Raw genomic sequence first — 1,235 nt, forward strand, 5'->3', positions numbered from 1 at the left:
TGACACAGAAGGAATAATCTTATTTGGGAATGGACAGGTGTCATGAATTCTAAGTGGCTTTATAAAGGTGAGTGGGATTTTGAATCTGAAAGAGCATTTATAGACAGAAGGACCAATCCAAACCCATGGAGAAGTCCACACAGGTCAGCTGCATGTGGGAGGGCAAAGCAAGACCCCAACTGGGATCTTCCCACCTGCAGAGGTAAACAGGCCCAGATGCGGCTCACCCACGGTTGTCAGAAAGTTAAATTCAGTCCTGGCTTCACAGCCCCAACATGCAGGGAGGCAGTTGATGTTTTGGGGCACCACCTTTCAGTTGCACCTGTCTCTAGACACCTTGGGCCAGAACAGGCAGAAGTAAAGTCACTTCCCCAGAACTGGTGAAAAGCAAATGAACTCATAAGCCTTTATGAAATACACTTTTTTCTTCCTGAATTAAAATTTTCCCCATTGAGGAACTGACGTAAGAACAGTTTTTATTTTAATCATTTGACACTTGTGCAGTATTGAATTGAGACTCTGAAGTACTTTACACTAAAACCTGTTTCCCTTTAAACAGATTAGGAAATAGAAGTGGAGTTGGCAGAAGTTAATTCTCACACTACTCAGCTAATGGGACACAGAATCTTAAAATCTGATTCCAACTTCTGCCCGTATCTGACAATGCGAGGCCTTTAAAGTTTATTTATTTTAGTGTTGCACAAGTGTAAGGACCATATAATTTTAATTTATTAACTTTAAGTAACAATAATTTAAAAGATAGAAAAGTGTCTGATATTACAGAAATTAAAAAATTGACTATACAATAAATGATGAAAAAAAAACTGTTAACAGAACAGGTCAGTGGTCAAACAGCCAATATACAATATAATCACTTAACAGCAGGGGCAAAGGACCTTTGTACATCATGTATTACCTTTCATGCAATGTCTTGGCTTTTTTTCACAAACATTAAAGGCAGATTAATTCAAACTAGCTCTATTAAGAATATCTATTAGTTCTATCTTCCTCCTGAAATAGTTGAATGAGGCATGTATTAACAGCTCACACAATGCTAGTTTTCTACTAAAGTATAAGAATACACCAAGTGGGGGGGAAAAATACACCAAGTGATGCTCAGATTTAGGCACATGTCAGAATTACACTGAGCAATATCTAATCAATATGCACTTTGAAAGTATGAACTACAGGTAAAAGCTAAGAGGATATAAAAGGGTACTTCAAAAAGCTCATGG

The sequence above is a fragment of the Galeopterus variegatus genome, unplaced genomic scaffold (genome assembly GCF_000696425.1).
Source record: "Galeopterus variegatus unplaced genomic scaffold, G_variegatus-3.0.2 Scaffold3012, whole genome shotgun sequence".
Classification (NCBI taxonomy): Eukaryota; Metazoa; Chordata; class Mammalia; order Dermoptera; family Cynocephalidae; genus Galeopterus; species Galeopterus variegatus.